Source organism: Peromyscus leucopus, chromosome 20 (genome assembly GCF_004664715.2).
Source record: "Peromyscus leucopus breed LL Stock chromosome 20, UCI_PerLeu_2.1, whole genome shotgun sequence".
Lineage (NCBI taxonomy): Eukaryota > Metazoa > Chordata > Mammalia > Rodentia > Cricetidae > Peromyscus > Peromyscus leucopus.
Genome location: NC_051080.1, coordinates 57,862,906 through 57,880,924, shown reverse-complemented (window position 1 = coordinate 57,880,924; position 18,019 = coordinate 57,862,906). Strand labels below are relative to the sequence as shown.

Below are 18,019 nucleotides of genomic sequence, written 5' to 3'. Positions count from 1 at the left end.
AAAACAAAACAAAACAAAACAAAACAAAACAAACAAACAAACAAAAAACAGGCCATGGCCTACTGAGATTTGGGCTATGGCTTGGACTGTCATTTTTAAAGAATGTTTTTATTTTTATTTTATTTTATTTTATTTTATTTATTTATTTATTTATTGGTTTTTTCGAGACAGGGTTTCTCTGTGTAGCTTTGTGTGAGAATGTTTTTATTTTTATTCCTGTGTATTTGTGTATGATTTGAGTGTGTGCAGATGCCTTCAGAGGCTGCAGCACAGTATCTAGCCCTGGAGCTAGAGTTCCAAGGCGTTCTACCTAGGTGCTACAAATGGAGCTCTGGCTATCTGAAATGAGCAGCAAGTGCTCTCTTAAGTTCTGAGTTCTCTCTGTCACCCACTGCTGTGGGTTTTGCAACTTCAGAAATTCATTCTTCCAAGTGCCCTGTTAAGTAAGTGTTGATAAATATTTTTCATGAGGGCGGAATCAACTAAGCTATCATGATTCCAAACTGGCAATATATTCCAATGGGAAAAGTACCAAATTTAGAGCCAGAAGTTCTGTTTTTGAGTTCCTAACCTTGATGCTTACCAGATGAATGACCTTGGGCAGCTTTCTTAAACTTGAAATTCAGCTTTCTCATATTCAAAATGCAAATAGTAATAATTCTGCCATATCAGGCTATTAGAAATATTGTTAGAAACTAATGGGGTATGAAGGCATGATTTTTAAATTATAAAATAATACGCACATGTTCATTATTATTTGTGGTTCTCACAGGCTCTCTCAAAGATTTTTCTCTAACATCTGAAGGGACATCACTCAGGTTCAGGAACTAGCCATGAACTGTCGACTGCATCCGCCTTGCTCCAAACAATCATGATTGTTTCAACATCTGTCTTCTTTGACAATACCCTATGCCTCTGCACACAGCCATCATCTATAAGAATCATTGCTGTGGGACCCGAACACCTTCGAGATAGGTATAGTGCAGGGCAGATAAGAATGCTTCTTTTGTCTCGCCCAAGTTGCGTATTAGCTCATTTCCTTCAATCCCAGGGTAGTACTGACCATGCCTAGACTCTCACACAAACTCCAATGTATCCAGTCTTTAATTTGTTGCTGAACTCTTCCCTTAGTTAAAAATATGGGATAGAAGCCAGTGTAAGAAAGGGGAAGGGGACCCAAACATATAGTATCTCCAAATACTGCCCATTTTCCTCAATCCTCCTACTTCTCTCTGTGGAACCCAAATTTGTGCTTGTAAATATTTCCTTCATGGTGTTCTGCTTTCCTGCCTATCCCTTTATCCCAGATTTTATGGGGGAATTCATTATCAGAGTATATTATATGAAAAAAAATCTATCCTCAATTTAAAATTGTTCTAACATCTCATAGGAGAAATTGATAATCAAACTCACCCTATTTCAGGTCATCGGGAAGTTCACTTGTAAGAGCAGATCCGGGCCATAAATATTAAGCCTTATTTTTTTTTCAATCTTTTTGTACATGTCACGAAATGCATGCCCATTATTTCTTCTTTGATTTGACATATATTCAGCTATGTCATGAGTGGCCGGTTCATAAGCCTTGTGTCTTACGGTTGGAGGGTGGTATAAACTGTCATTGGGTTTAGGGCCAGCTAACTGTCTCAGACTAGCTTGGCTAGAGCTCTGCATTTTATGTTGGATTAAGATATAATTAGATAAGAGACTCATTTGTTTCCTGCCCTTTTTCCATCTGAGACTAATTCCCCCAGGGCCCTCATAGATAGGGGAATTAACTTGAATGTTTCATAGCATGAGGAGCTCACATAATTTGCATCGTGGGCTCATAAAAATGACCATTGACCCACAGGTTTCTGCAAATGTCTGCTTTCTATAGCCTAGATTAAGCTTGAACTGGGCCATTGTGTTCTAAACTATAATCTGAATTTTCTTCAATGTTAAACGCTTTTCTACAGAAAGGAAAAAATGAGAATTACCAAAAACAGTGACTATGATATGTTTGCCAGATAAAACATAATTGCTTTATTTTTCCCCTTTGTACCATTAAGAGATTTATCGTCTTCTATTTATTTTCAGCACTTTTCTTCATTTCTGGGAAGTCCGACCTGCCTAAATCATTATTGCATCTGAACAGAGTTTGCAGACAGATTTCCGGTAATGGGCTCGAATAATGGCTCTACTTGGCATTTTATAATGGCCATTTATGGCATAGAGAGGGGCAATGTGTCTTACATGTTTCCTCTGAAGCAAACAGGAGAGGCCTCAGGGGTCTAGTGGCGTTGTCTGAAGCAGTCTGCCACACATTCTGAATTTCTTTGTATCTACATAGTAAGGAAAGTTTGCCTTCCACATAGTAATATATCAGTGTTCTTTTTAGGTATAAAAATGTGTCAAGATTTTAATTGCTGTTTTAGGACACTGTGCCGTCTTTATTTATCCTCTATATCAGTGCTGTTACAGATGCACACCTAGCTTGAGATGTCTGTTATTTGGAAATCAGGTAACCAGATTTGATTATGATTTTTTTCTTTTGCTTTCAAAACATCTGAAAATGGCCTGGGGTGATGGCATAGTGGTAAGGGTGCTTGGGAAGCAAGTATAAGAACCTGAGTTCAAACCCCTGAGCCAATGAGAAAAGCTAGTAGATATGGTTGTGTGAACTGGTAACCCCAGGGCTATGGGGCTGGAGGCAGACGAGACCATGCATGGGGCTTGATGGCCACCAGTCCAGCTCTTGGGCTAGTGAGAAATCTTGTCTGAAGGGAATAAGATAGAAAGTTAGAGCAGGAAACCTAATATTTTTCTCTGGTCTCTGTACATGCATATTCACCTACACATAGATACCTATGTATATTATGTATAACACACACACACACACACACACACACACACACACACACACACAAGAAATTCTACAAATGAAGAAACCAAATGAACAAAAGGGGTACCTGGAACTGGTCAAATAGTTTATCTTTGTAGAATGTGGATCCTTGTTTGTAAGTGGGTGCTAGGATAATTAAATTTACAGTTGGGGATTTATTTGTGTGTGTGTGTGTGTGAGAGAGAGAGAGAGAGAGAGAGAGAGAGAGAGAGAGAGAGAGAGAGAGAGAGAGAGAGAGAGAGAGAGGAGAGAGAGAGAGGAGAGAGAGAGAGGAGAGAGAGAGAGAGAGAGAGAGAGAGAGAGAGAGAGAGAGAGAGAGAGAGAGAGAGAGGAGAGAGAGAGAGAGGATGCGTGTGAGTAGTTTTATGCTAAGGTGAAAAGGCTGATTAGAACCAATGGGGAATTCTAAACCCATGAAGTTCTGAAGATGTTTAATCCTTTTCATGAATCCGAAATTACTCTCATTTTGCAATAGTTTCACTTTCTCATGTGAGTTCTGTGAGGATTTTTATGGTGCTTTTTTTCTCACAGGAATACCAACTTCAGGAGCAATGATTCTCTCAGGAAACTGTCAATCCCAGGCTGCCACAAACATCCCTGGCAAACCCAGTTCAACAGATGTTTATCAAAGGACTTCTCCTTGCCCAGCACTTACCAGGTACTCTGGACTGTGTGGGATAATTGTGAGGTGAGAGACTTGATGCCTTACTGGAAGAAACTCTGAAAGGAATTTTATGAATTCATCAGTGGTAGGACTGGTGGGATGGCTCAGCAGTTAAGAGCACTGGCTGCTTTTACAGAGGTCCTGAGTTTAATTCCCAGCAACCACAAGGTGACTCACAACCATCTTTAATGGGATCTGATGCCATCTTCTGGCATGCAGGTATACGTGTAGACTGAGTGAGTACTCACACATTAAAAAAAAAAAAAAAAGAAAAGAAAAAGAAAAAGAAATCTTCAATGGTAATACGGTGATGGGAAGAATATGTAAAAGTAATAGGGGTAGTGTATGGAAGTCCTGCTGAATGATGTAACATGCCATTCATAGATTCCTTCTTATTCTCAAAACCAACCTTAATGATTAAAAAGACTAGTGTCTTTCTGTTCAGCTCCTAAATAAATCCAAGCTATACCTCACAATATAAACAATGCATCAAAAGTAAGTAGATTTGCCGGGCGTTGGTGGCGCACGCCTTTAATCCCAACACTCGGGAGGCAGAGTCAGGCGGATCTCTGTGAGTTCGAGGCCAGCCTGGGCTACCAAGTGAGCTCCAGGAAAGGCGCAAAGCTACACAGAGAAACCCTGTCTCGAAAAACCAAAAAAAAAAAAAAAAAAAAAGTAAGTAGATTTAACAGCTATTTATGTCACTGAGTGTGTATGAGTGAACAATTTGGTTGCTAAGTTAGAATATAATATTTTGGGAAACAGAGATGACAAGGTCTCAGCTTCTAGCAGCAAATATAATATGAGATTTATTTATTATTATGTGTTGTATTGGTCTTAGAGGTTATTGTAAAAATAACTAATCTCAACCCCTTGGTTTATGTCCTTTGCAATCTCTTCCTCCTTCTAACACAGCACCTGGTAAGCACTCTGAGAGATAAACCATTCATGTTACCCATCCTCCTCCCCTTTGATTGCAGTTGGATTGTTCATGTGATTGATTATTCAGGCTGATGGAATGATTGAGACTGTTAAGAATCTGAAGGACAAAGCCCATCATCTCCTGTGTATCAACCTCATGGCAGTAGAATGATCCCATAGCTAGAGACTGTAATCACTTTTGTTTCCAAGTCCTCCAGGGTGATGGGGGCAGGGGGAGTTCACTAGACAGCCATGCCATCAGGGACACCAACATTGGATTGTGTATATCCAAAAAAGCCAACTTTTGTTGCATGGAGTCATTGAAATTTGTCCTGTTTATTAAAGCAGCTAACCCATTTGATCAGAAGGTATGGGATAAATCTTTGCCATATGAGAGACATTCATATGCTTCACATTAAGATACTCTGGGGTTTTCTTTCTAAATCATGATACATAAGATGCTGTTACAAATCCCAGTATCTGGGGGGCAGTATTTAGGTATCAGTTCTGTTTTCTTTGGACTTCCTAGGCGATTCCTTTGTGTATTTGAAAAGCATTGTTCCTGTATTTCCACTAGTCTAAAACACGTCACCAAATGGTTTTGTTAAAATGTAGGTCTTAGATTCCAGAACTAGAGAATCAGTTACCCTTGAAATCTGTGTATTACCAAGTTCTCAGGGGGGAAGGAAGGGTGCTCAGACATATCAAAGCTTGAGAAGCACTGTGTTAGAACAGTCTTCTCTCGTGATTCTCACAGTGAGGTCTTCTAACTATATAGAAGGAATTTCTTGGAAATGCTTCCTAAAGGTGTGTTTCTGTGCCCAATCCCAGACTTACTAAATCATAATTTAATTATGGAGGAGCTTCAGTATCTACAACCTAAAGAATGTTCTAGATAATTCTTGGTTCACTAGAATTCATGCTTATTGGCTAAAGGGACCTTTCCTATGACTCTTCTTCATTATCTACAGCCCCACCCCATCCTCCATGGTTCTTGCCCTGAAATTCAGGGACGAAATAAATTTTCTACTCCAACGTTATATATGATTCTCTGTCATTATTTGGAATAGGGATCTCTTCTACTGTTTTAAAATGCTTTACATCCCACAAAGTAATACATATCAATGCTCTACAGCAGAGAAATTTTTGATTTAAATGAGAAATAATACTGGATAAAGACAGTCAACCCCCAAATTCCAAGAATGATGACCTAAATCATCATACTTGCACTTGAGGGACAGAAGCAGGCAGATCATTAAAAGTTTTTGGCCAGTTGGATCTGTACAACATTTTTCTTTTTTTAGCGTTAGCTAGGGTACATATAATAGCTTGTCTTAAAAAAAAAAAAAAAGAAGAAGAAGATTACAGATGTCATAAGTACCCATGATTCCGTGAATGGAGCTTTGCTTTACTGGCTCAGTTTTTTTTTTGGGGGGGGGGAAACTGTATCCGTTGTGTGAAGAAAGCAGCTCATAGGAATAATTTATATGAGAAATTGAACATAAAGGGGGATAGGAATATGCAAAAGCAAGATAAGAGAAAAAGACTGTAAGTCCTGCATGTCTTCGGGTGGGGCTTGCTTGAGAGAATGAACTGATTACAACCAAAGCCTATGTAGGGTGATAAAGAGTGAGATTGCCTACTTCTCAGAAAGAAATTAAAGCTCATTTCCTAATTTATTTTTCTTCTTGTTTTGTTCTCTCATTAAAAAAGATTTATTTATTTTGTGTGCAATGGTGTTTTGCCTGAATGTATGTCTGCGTGAGGGTGCCAGCTCCCTTGGAACTGGAGTTACAGACGCTTGTGAGCTGCCATGTGGGTGCTGGAAATTGAACCCGGATCCTCTGGAAAAGTAGCCAGTGCTCTCAACCACTGAGACATCTCTCCAGCTCCAGCCCTCCCATTTTTTTGAATGTGTACTAGCTTTGGAGGGTACATGGAGAACTTATCTAGTAGGTGTCTCTTCAATTTCCAGATCCCAGTAGACTGTGTTTCTGCTGAATTGACCTAGTTTCTGCATTCCCTTTCCTTCCTTTATTAGTATCTACAGGCACACACTGAACATCAGTTCTGAGCTGGGATACTGCAGCCATAAGATATAAACAGGGAGATTTCTGTCCTGGTCCTAAGAGTATTTACTATCTATGAAATATTGCTCAGCATTTTTTAGGAACACAGGCTCTCTACTCCCGTGGGAACAGAAGAGACCAGACTAAGAAAGAGGTGTCTCATTTCTCTTTCTCTGGGAACTGTGGGGTAACACAGAATCAACTCACTGTCTTCATTAGAATTCTTCTTATGTGCTTCCTTTGGGACACTGGAATGAGATGTATGGGGAGAGACGAACCCTCCATATTAAGAGCATCTCAGGTAAAAGGAGAAGGAACGAATTCCACACATATGTATTTGGTGAGCCAGATTGTCAGTGCCCAGGCTCACTTGTAGGTATTGAAGGAACCTTGATGTGGTATACGGAACATATCACACCATAAGGAATACATCAGTGGGCTGGAGTCATGGTGTCCACTGGGCTGTTGGCCCAGGTCTTAGGACGTAACTCCAAATCTCTGAAGGTAAATTAAACACACAGTAGGCAGTACTCAGGGTGCAAAAGAATGGGAGGCTTCATCACTCCATAAGAAGTTCAAAGTCAGCTTTTAGCCTCTCATGAGAAAAAGGCCATGTATCACTGGTAGCTGGAGGTTTGAAATGGAGCATCAGGTAGGTAGGCATAGATTCAGACTTTTGCTATCACTTTGTCAACTGCGTGGTCTTGAGCAGATTACTCACATCCTGGAACTTCTTCTTGACACAATTACAATATATACAGATACATGCACATATTTTATGAGATAATTGTGAAGAATAAAGGAGACAATGTCTTCAAAGGACTCTCGCATGGTCCCTGGCTAAAAATAATACAATTTTTTCCTTATGACTATTATAGAGCAAGAGATTAAAAACTGAGAGAAAGATAGGAAGACGGTATGCCAGGAGTACTCTGTAAGTTCTAAGAACAAGGATCAGGGTAGAGTCTTGTGTTTCAACAGTGAACATCTTTTTCCTTCCAATGGTAGGAGATCGAACACAGGACCTTGTCCATGCCTGGCAAGCATTCTTCTACTAAGCTGTATCCCCAGTCTGAGCTGTCACAGCAGAAGGAACCTCAGCATACAACAAAGCAGATCCCTCATCAGGTGCCTGCCGGCAGCCAGGGTAACTTATTTCTGCCTCACAGCAGTGCGGCTGGGAAATAGGTCTAGAAAGAGTGTTAACTGGAGCTTATGCAGGGACACTTGGCTCAGTCTGGGAGGAAGGGACTGGACCTGCGTGGACTGAGTCTACCAGGTTGATCGCAGTCCTCGGGGGAGGATTTGCCCTGGAGGAGGTGGGAATGGGGGGTAGGCTGGGGGCAAGGGGAGGGTGTGGGAGGGGGAGAATAGGGGAACCCATGGCTGATATGTAGAACTGAATGGTATTGTAAAATACAATAAAATAAGAGAAAAAAAAAAAAGGCAAAGCAGCTGAAAAAAAAAAGAGTGTTAACAGCTAGTGAGCCACTGTAGACTGTGAATACGGTTTGGATATCTGTACACATCCTTACTTTATACTAGTACTGGCTATGACATTAGTTCTGATTACTTGACTGTACTTTTACAAAAGACAGATTGGTGGAGACAGAATTCTTTCCTTTTGAACTGGAAGAAAGAATGGAGAAAGGGGGGTTGGGAATACAGTTCAGTTGGTAGAATGCTTGCCTAGCAAGTGTGAAGCTGTGGTTTACATCCCAGTACCGTGTGAACTGGGCTTGATGGTATACCCCCTTCATCCCAGCTCTCAGGAGTTGGAGGCAACAAGATCAGAATTCAAGGTCATGCTTGACTATACTGCAAATTTGAGGACAATTTGGGATATGTGAGATTCTGTCTCAAGAGGAAGTGTCTGTCTGTCTTTGCGTATGTATGTCTGTGTGTGTATGAGAGAGGAGAGAGGGAGAGGAGAGGAGAGGAGAGGAGAGGAGAGGAGAGGAGAGGAGAGGAGAGGAGAGGAGAGAAGTGCCTTGAAGTTGGTTTGTATGGAAGGAAGTAACAAAATGGCAGTGACCCCTGGGCATATTAAGGAAGTTCTGAGAAGAGAAGAGAAATATAGAAGACAGGCATGTAAGGCGGGCTGGTGGTGGTTAAGAAAAACTGAAAACATTACTTTTATTGCACTTTCCAGTATGTCTTCTAAAGTCCTTAGAGCACGCAGCAAAAGTCATCAACTGCTGTATGCATCTTCCTTGAAAATGACGCTGTGGCGAGCTTATGTGCTACTTAGTTCTGTTGAGGATGCCCTGTGCTGACCACTGCAGGCAGAGCTTCAGGAGACATTCTCTTTTCCAACTGCTTCCCAAGCTCAAGTTTAGCTTCCAGGATATCCTATTAAGGGCACTCCACAGAAAAACATTTTCTTCTTTTTCCCTCGAGCAGACACAGAGGCTTAGCAGATTAATGTATTAGTCCTTTATATGGTCTCCTTCTAAGGTCGAGTTCAAGTCTGTGTCCTTTGATTAGCAGTCTCTTGCAGCCCTGTCCTGGGCTGGTTCACGTCTCCATTCTACTGGCATTTGTCCTTGAGAGAGAGGCTGAGAGATAAAAATGTTAGTTTGTTGGTTTTTTAAACCACATAAAGTTTGCATGATCACATGGGTGAGTAGTAAACCTTTTTAGGTATTCAAGTGTCTAAGTAAATATAAACGATCAGTTTCCCACATAAGCAATTTATTTAAGAAGGGAAAATATATGAATGTATATAAATACCACTGCGGGAGGGTCCTAAAGAATATGGTTTATTTCAGTTACAGGTTCTTGAAACATGGGAGCGTCACAGAATTATTGGTGTAATAAACCCCAGTGGTTTGTTATGGCATTAACTGCTCAGTATTTATTTCATGCTATTAATCAATACACCAACCATCAGTTACTTGCTACTTGGGAAAATTTAGGCTATTTTCCTAATGCTTTTGTTATACTTTTTTTTCTTTTTATCCTTTCTTCCACACTCCTCCCTCTATCCTTAACTCCCTCCCTCTGACTGTATTTAGCTAAATGATAGAAATCTCTAGCTAGTAAGATGTTTGCTCACATGCAAAGTATCACTGGGATTTAAGGTAAAGGAGATTCACTCAGAGAAAGCTCTTCTTTAAATCAGCCAGATACAGAACTCTAAATAATAAAGAGGGGGAAAGATACGAGTGTCTCTTAGCATTTCTGCTATGGACTTACATTTTCTTCCTAGGTGCCCTTGTTGGTAAATGCTGCTAAGGATGGTAAACAGAAGGCTATGACGCTTCCTCCCACTAATGTCCACAGTGTGCTCTGAAGGCATGCCATTTTGTAGGAGATATTGCCCAAAGACCTGATCCTGAACCTTGGAAGTTTTTCTTGTTTTAGCGTTTGTTTTTGTTTTTTAATCTGTGAATATTTGGCTTGTTTTTTTTTCCCATACCCCTTAGCATAATCTCTATTAGAGTAACACAAACTTGCTTAATGAGTGTAGCTTGAGAGCTTCTCTCCAGGTTCCCCAAGCCCCGCAGTCCCATAATCCACTTATAAAATAATCACTCAGACGCTTATATCACTTATAAACTGTATGGCCGTGGCAGGCTTCTCGCTAACTGTTCTTTTATCTTAAATTAACCCATTTTTATAAATCTATAGCTTGCCACGTGGCTGGTGGCTTACCGGCGTCTCTACATGCTCTTCTCCTGGCGGTCGCTGCAGTCTCTCCCCTCAGCCTTCCGCTTCCCAGAATTCTCCTCTCTCCTTGTCCCACCTACCTCCTGCCTGGTCATTGGCCATCAGTGTTTTATTTACATAGAGTGATATCCACAGCACTTCCCTTTCTTCTTTTTTTAAAAAGGAAGGTTTTAACTTTAACATGGTAAAATTACATATAACAAAACAATTACCGAGCAAGAATTATAGTTACAATATTAAAGAAGATGTCCTATCTATCTTATATTTGTGAGTTTAAGGTTTTATATCTAACTTATCTTTTATCATAACTGAGGAAATTACAACTATCTAGTTTCAACCACATCAAAGACCTGAGAAGGAACATAATGGTACCTGAGAAATGGTAGACGGATGCAAGCAACTTCGGGAATCTTGCAAGAGTAGACCAAGACAGCTGGCAGCCTGGACAGTCACCTGATGTTTCTCAGCATTGTTGGTGCATTCAAATTGGCTACAGGCCTAGAGTATCTGACAGACCATTTTCAGAAGCAGGAATTCTGAGAGACCATCTTACCCTGTCTTGGCAGAGTACAGTGGTCGCTTTCCTTGTGTCCTGCTTGTCCAGAAAGGAGAGCATTGCATTTGTACTGTCAGCCATCAAGGCAAGGGCAGTTCTTTGCCCAGTAGGCCATTTTGTGCCAAAAGACAAACTTCCAAATGGAAATGTCTTAGAAGCCCAACATTCTCTCGGATCAATTGGTGCAGCCAGGAGCAATTGTGTCTCACGTCAACAGAATTCTAAGTTATTTAAATGCCATATTCTCTAGGTCTATGAAGTGTTTGAAGATTACCTATCTATCTGAAATATATCTATGTATACCTAGAAGACTTAACTAACATGGCTACAAATATGGTTATCATAGATGACTGATTATTAATCTATTTTTAATCATCCATTACAATTTTAAATGAGTTAAACACAATACCTCAAACAAGAATAGAAATATATATATACAGTATAACAAAATTAACTTCAAGTTTGTATTAATAAACTAAAATTTTTACCAATGTAAAACATTTTAAACATAAACTAAAATCTATACCAATGTAAAACATTTTAAACAAGTTGTTCTTTAAAAGTAGGTTCATTAATCTACCCTTTTATCTTATCATCTCCATATCCTCCTATATATCTATATTATATCCCCTTTTCTTTTTTAGAAAGAGATCACATTTATAATCAACCTGTTTTAAATAAAAATATTGGTTTTTCTCTGTCCCACACCAGAGGGCTCTTCTGATTTGGGACACAAGAATCTTTTAACCATTTTTTTTTAAAGCAATATGTCTGGGTTTAGAGGGGGAGTGAGCCAATTCCACCTCTAAAGCCAGCTTGGTATATTTGGGAATTTGGGCGTAGCATCTCTTACTACTTCCTGCTGGAGGGGGGCGCTGTATCTTATGGGGATACAAAGAAAATTTTAGACCTATGGGGTAGTCCGTGAGGCTGTATTGTGTGAACCAGTTGCCTTGAAACCGGTCTGGATGTTGGATCATCTGGGCCATGGTGTCATCGGAGACCTTTCAGGGGTCTTGGCTGGTGAAACCTGATGTATCTTAATCTGGAACAAGTCCACAGCCTCTGGCTTTCTGTGGAAACAAAAGCAGAACCTCTTTTCCAAAGTAACATATCCTTATATCCAAATTTTGAAGTCAAGGTACCTTTAAAATATACATTTTGGCATAACTCAACAGGTTTTGTAATCAAATGTTTTTCTTTAGTTATGAATATCAAAGAGAACATAATCCAGATTCTCTGTGTGGTAGCCATCTTTATGTGGCTTATGTTTTATATTACCTTGAGCCTTGAGCCTATTGCTTTAAACTGTACCATTGTAAGCCTGAAACGGCGCTGTGGCTGCTGGCTCCGCCCACTTGAGCTTCCCAACATGGCAGTGGTACGTTTTCGCCAGCTCTGGGAGTCATCAAGTCTCAGAAATAGTGGTCTAAGCTTTTATCAAAGCAGCATGTAGCCCAGAAACCTTTTTTTAAAATACTAGTAAAGACTAAATCTACACACAGCTAATGTGCCTGGCAGACTCATTCCCATACTGCCTCAAACAGCAAACCGCAGTGTCAACTGCGTTTGCCATCTAGTGCCATAGACAAGAAGCAGAACCTGTTTTGCTCTGTTTAGTTTTTTATTTCAGGTTTAGTGGAAATCGAGCCGTTGGCGCCATTTGCTGAGGCTTCTCTCCAGGTTCCCAAGCCCGCAGTCCAAATCCACTTATAAAATAATCACTCAGACGCTTATATCACTTATAAACTGTATGGCCGTGGCAGGCTTCTCGCTAACTGTTCTTTTATCTTAAATTAACCCATTTTTATAAATCTATAGCTTGCCACGTGGCTGGTGGCTTACCGGCGTCTCTACATGCTCTTCTCCTGGCGGTCGCTGCAGTCTCTCCCCTCAGCCTTCCGCTTCCCAGAATTCTCCTCTCTCCTTGTCCCACCTACCTCCTGCCTGGTCATTGGCCATCAGTGTTTTATTTACATAGAGTGATATCCACAGCACTTCCCCTTTCTTCTTTTTTTAAAAAGGAAGGTTTTAACTTTAACATGGTAAAATTACATATAACAAAACAATTACCGAGCAAGAATTATAGTTACAATATTAAAGAAGATGTCCTATCTATCTTATATTTGTGAGTTTAAGGTTTTATATCTAACTTATCTTTTATCATAACTGAGGAAATTACAACTATCTAGTTTTCAACCACATCAAAGACCTGAGAAGGAACATAATGGTACCTGAGAAATGGTAGACGGATGCAAGCAACTTCGGAATCTTGCAAGAGTAGACCAAGACAGCTGGCAGCCTGGACAGTCACCTGATGTTTCTCAGCATTGTTGGTGCATTCAAATTGGCTACAGGCCTAGAGTATCTGACAGACCATTTTCAGAAGCAGGAATTCTGAGAGACCATCTTACCCTGTCTTGGCAGAGTACAGTGGTCGCTTTCCTTGTGTCCTGCTTGTCCAGAAAGGAGAGCATTGCATTTGTACTGTCAGCCATCAAGGCAAGGGCAGTTCTTTGCCCAGTAGGCCATTTTGTGCCAAAAGACAAACTTCCAAATGGAAATGTCTTAGAAGCCCAACATTCTCTCGGGATCAATTGGTGCAGCCAGGAGCAATTGTGTCTCACGTCAACAGAATTCTAAGTTATTTAAATGCCATATTCTCTAGGTCTATGAAGTGTTTGAAGATTACCTATCTATCTGAAATATATCTATGTATACCTAGAAGACTTAACTAACATGGCTACAAATATGGTTATCATAGATGACTGATTATTAATCTATTTTTAATCATCCATTACAATTTTAAATGAGTTAAACACAATACCTCAAACAAGAATAGAAATATATATATACAGTATAACAAAATTAACTTCAAGTTTGTATTAATAAACTAAAATTTTTACCAATGTAAAACATTTTAAACATAAACTAAAATCTATACCAATGTAAAACATTTTAAACAAGTTGTTCTTTAAAAGTAGGTTCATTAATCTACCCTTTTATCTTATCATCTCCATATCCTCCTATATATCTATATTATATCCCCTTTTCTTTTTTAGAAAGAGATCACATTTATAATCAACCTGTTTTAAATAAAAATATTGGTTTTTCTCTGTCCCACACCAGAGGGCTCTTCTGATTTGGGACACAAGAATCTTTTAACCATTTTTTTTTAAAGCAATATGTCTGGGTTTAGAGGGGAGTGAGCCAATTCCACCTCTAAAGCCAGCTTGGTATATTTGGGAATTTGGGCGTAGCATCTCTTACTACTTCCTGCTGGAGGGGGCGCTGTATCTTATGGGGACGCAAAGAAAATTTTAGACCTATGGGGTAGTCCGTGAGGCTGTATTGTGTGAACCAGTTGCCTTGAAACCGGTCTGGATGTTGGATCATCTGGGCCATGGTGTCATCGGAGTCCTTTCAGGGGTCTTGGCTGGTGAAACCTGATGTATCTTAATCTGGAACAAGTCCACAGCCTCTGGCTTTCTGTGGAAACAAAAGCAGAACCTCTTTTCCAAAGTAACATATCCTTATATCCAAATTTTGAAGTCAAGGTACCTTTAAAATATACATTTTGGCATAACTCAACAGCTTTGTAATCAAATATTTTTCTTTAGTTATGAATATCAAAGAGAACATAATCCAGATTCTCTGTGTGGTAGCCATCTTTATGTGGCTTATGTTTTATATTACCTTGAGCCTTGAGCCTATTGCTTTAAACTGTACCATTGTAAGCCTGAAACGGCGCTGTGGCTGCTGGCTCCGCCCACTTGAGCTTCCCAACATGGCAGTGGTACGTTTTCCACCAGCTCTGGGAGTCATCAAGTCTCAGAAATAGTGGGTCTAAGCTTTTATCAAAGCAGCATGTAGCCCAGAAACCTTTTTTTAAAAAAAATACTAGTAAAGACTAAATCTACTACACAGCATAATGTGCCTCTGGCAGACCCCTCATTCCCGCCATACTGCCGGTCAAACGCACTCGCCAGGAACCCGCCAGTGTTCAAACCTGCGTTTGGCGGCGTCTAGCTGCTCATATGAGACAAGAAGCAGGAACCTGGTTTTGGCTCTGTTTATAATTGGTTATTAAATATTCTCAGGTTTAAGGTGGAAACTCGAGCCGTTGGGCGCCATTTGTAGCTTGAGAGCTTCTCTCCAGGTTCCCCAAGCCCCGCAGTCCCATAATCCACTTATAAAATAATCACTCAGACGCTTATATCACTTATAAACTGTATGGCCGTGGCAGGCTTCTCGCTAACTGTTCTTTTATCTTAAATTAACCCATTTTTATAAATCTATAGCTTGCCACGTGGCTGGTGGCTTACCGGCGTCTCTACATGCTCTTCTCCTGGCGGTCGCTGCAGTCTCTCCCCTCAGCCTTCCGCTTCCCAGAATTCTCCTCTCTCCTTGTCCCACCTACCTCCTGCCTGGTCATTGGCCATCAGTGTTTTATTTACATAGAGTGATATCCACAGCAAATGAGGTCATCTTGACTATCAAATGGCAAATCAATAGGGCAAGCAAAAAGCATGGCCTCTGCTTTCCAGAGAAGTACAGCCAAAGCTGGATTTCATATCCAGAGGAGCAAGTATTCAGGCCATTTCCGTGTGTGTGTGTGTGTGTGTGTGTGTGTGTGTGTGTGTGTGTGTGTGTGTGTAGAGATTTGCTGTGTGCTTCAGGCTCTGTCTCTACTGATCTGGTATGTTTAGTGAAGGTCTGGTTCATTCTTTCTCTTTCCAGCTTCCTTTGATTCACAAGTTAGCCCATGATCTTTTAGGTGCATGAGAAAATAGGTGGGTAGGAAAATATATTCTCACCATACGGGCACCTGCATGGTACCCCTTTGAATGATAATGATATTAGACAGCGGCTGTCAGTAGGTTACAGGAGGTTAGCAGTCATGGTTCCGACTGCCAGTGCCTTTTGGGAAGCTACTGGTATTTATCTAAAAATAATTCCAGGATCAGTTAATGCATTTGTGCACCGTCTATGCTGAAAATACAGAAAACAAAAGAAAGATATAAAAAAGAAAGAGAAAGAAGGGAGAATTTTGATGTTTTCCTCCTTCCCTTCCAACTTTGTCTTCTTCACTCATAAACTGGCCGAAAAAACAAAAACAAAAACAACAAAACAAGACAAAACAAAACAAAAAAACCACAATCTTCTTCCTCTTCCCTGCCTCCCACATGCTGGAATTACAGGTGTGTGCCACCATGCCCAATTTACAAAGACTTTTTCTTCTTCACTTTTAGGCTCAATAACCCAAGAGCAGTGTTTGTGTTGTTAATGAGTTGAAATTTTGTTTCACTTGGGTGTTAAGTTGAACATATTAATAAATATTATTGATGAAAAAATTAGTAATGAATAAGTATTAAATAGAATGTAATTGTTGCTAAAATTTTTTCAGGCCTTTAAATTTGGAGTTAAGCTGGCAACAGAGCAAAAGGATAGCAATGAAGGGTAAACAGCAGGTATTTAAGAATCTAATATGTACAGATACAAAATATCGTGACTAAAAAGACACAGGTGTCACAGATGTGAAGGAGAGATTGGAAGTTCAAATCATTTCTTGACATTTTCATTTTGAGTACTGATGTCAGCAGTTTGAAGAAAATTCCCCAATGTGCTTCCCATGTAACTGACTATTGACCAAACTCCTGAGGTTTTAAAGATTATCATGGTCCTGGCAAATGCTCCTGAATTTCAGCTTGCCATATTAGAAGATGCACTAGGGGGCTGAAGAGATTGTTCAGTATGTAAGAGTGCTTGCTACTATTCCAGAGGACCTGATTTTAGTTCCTAGCACCCACATAGCAACTCACAATTCCACTTCCAAGGGACCTGAATCCTGCTGGCCTTTTTGGGTACCTCGAGTACAAATGAAATGGTACTTGGACATATGTGCAGGCAAAACCTCTGTACATATAAACTAAAGATAACTGTAAAAAATTTTAAAAGAAGATGTATTAGCAAAAGTTCTTAAAAAACAGAACTAATAGAAAATACTATAGATAATATGGATAAAATATAGATAAATGTAGATAATGGAAGAAAAGTGATAGATAGTGATGGTCTGAATATACATTCATATATAATTCATATATATATATATATATATATATATATAACACATAAAGACACATAAGGCTGTTCACTATGAGAATTGGCTTACATGTTCATGGAGAGTGAGGAGTCTCATTCTCTCTTCTATAAACTAAGAACTAGTAAAGCTTATGGCATAATTAAGCCCAGGCTTGAAGGCCTGAGAACTAGGGTTTCAATGACCAAGGGTAAGAGAAAATCACCTTCTGTGTTCAAGAACTGAGAGAGGGGAAATACACCCTTTATGGATTTGTTTCACCCAGCCCCTCAGTGGGTTGGATGGTACCTACCCACATTAGGCACGAGTGAAGATAGACCTCTTTTACCCAGTCCACCAATTCAAATGTGAGTTCCTTCAGAAACACTTTTCCAGATTACCATAGAAGGTTTTTCTAGCTCTTTGGGCATCCTGTAGCCCAGTGAAGTTGCCACATAAAATTAATCATCACATTACAGTTGGCTTCTTTCTGGAGATACAAATTCAATGCATACATTTGGACATCTTTAACATGCTGTACCTCAGTTTCTCTATGCACCAAAAGTGAATGCTCACAAAAATGCTCAATCTTTTCTGGTGCTAAATATGTTAATTTCGTAGACACATGCTTTACATAAGGCCCGTTTCAAGTATTATTCTTCAATCCAAATTGTCAATACTACGTGTCCTGTCTTTTAGTTCCTGACTTCAACTTATCATCATTCTGATTGTATGTCCACATGGGGGTGGAGGACAAGCATATTCTTATTTCAAACAATGACACAATAACTACCTTTTTAGTGTGTTAAATAATACCATAAGTGGTATGTTCATGCAGCATCTCCTTCATTTCATTGATATTTTTTGTCAGTTGTTCTAAACTCTAAAATTTGTAATTTACCGTATTTATTTTTTTAGATGCTAGTAATCTGAGATAAATGTGGGTGTATCCTCTTTATTGTTCTGAACTGGCAAAACTCTCAGTCATTCAAGTGCTTTGGAAAAGGCTTTAAATGATTCTGCTTCTGTCTGCTTTTAATTATCTATACTGAATGTGTGAGGTTTCCTATCATATACAAATTTCAACAGTAAATGGAAATATAAACCAACTGTACATTCAAAGGATGTTTTGATTGAGATGTCAATTTCAATTATTGGCTATTAATATTATATCTCA

At 39.6% G+C, this 18,019-nt stretch overlaps 1 long non-coding RNA gene across 1 annotated transcript; it reads left to right on the top strand.

Moving 5' to 3' along the window:
* The first annotated feature begins 338 nt into the window (after positions 1 to 338).
* LOC119086327 lies at positions 339 to 4,030 on the top strand. Its single transcript, XR_005089575.1, has 3 exons — positions 339 to 975; positions 2,077 to 2,154; positions 3,413 to 4,030. It is a non-coding gene; the product is annotated as an uncharacterized LOC119086327 (long non-coding RNA).
* The last annotated feature ends 13,989 nt before the right edge of the window (positions 4,031 to 18,019 follow it).